The following is a 230-nucleotide window of genomic DNA, read 5'->3' as shown; positions in this document are numbered from 1 at the left end:
GGAGACATTGTGCCACTCACTGGAAAAGGAGCCTGGAGTTATGTACAAGAGTCAAGTGCGGCCTCAGCATCACAATGCCTCAGACAATCCAATATTCCTCCGTATGATGAGACCAGATTGATCCTTCATGTTTGTGTCTCGACCGTTTCCTGAACTCTCCAGAACCTTTTTCCCTCCGTACAGCAGAGACACATCAATACACAGGCACATAAGAGATGTTTATTAGTAAA

The sequence above is a fragment of the Dendropsophus ebraccatus genome, chromosome 10 (genome assembly GCF_027789765.1).
Source record: "Dendropsophus ebraccatus isolate aDenEbr1 chromosome 10, aDenEbr1.pat, whole genome shotgun sequence".
Taxonomy (NCBI): domain Eukaryota; kingdom Metazoa; phylum Chordata; class Amphibia; order Anura; family Hylidae; genus Dendropsophus; species Dendropsophus ebraccatus.
Note: the sequence above shows the minus strand (reverse complement) of the source record.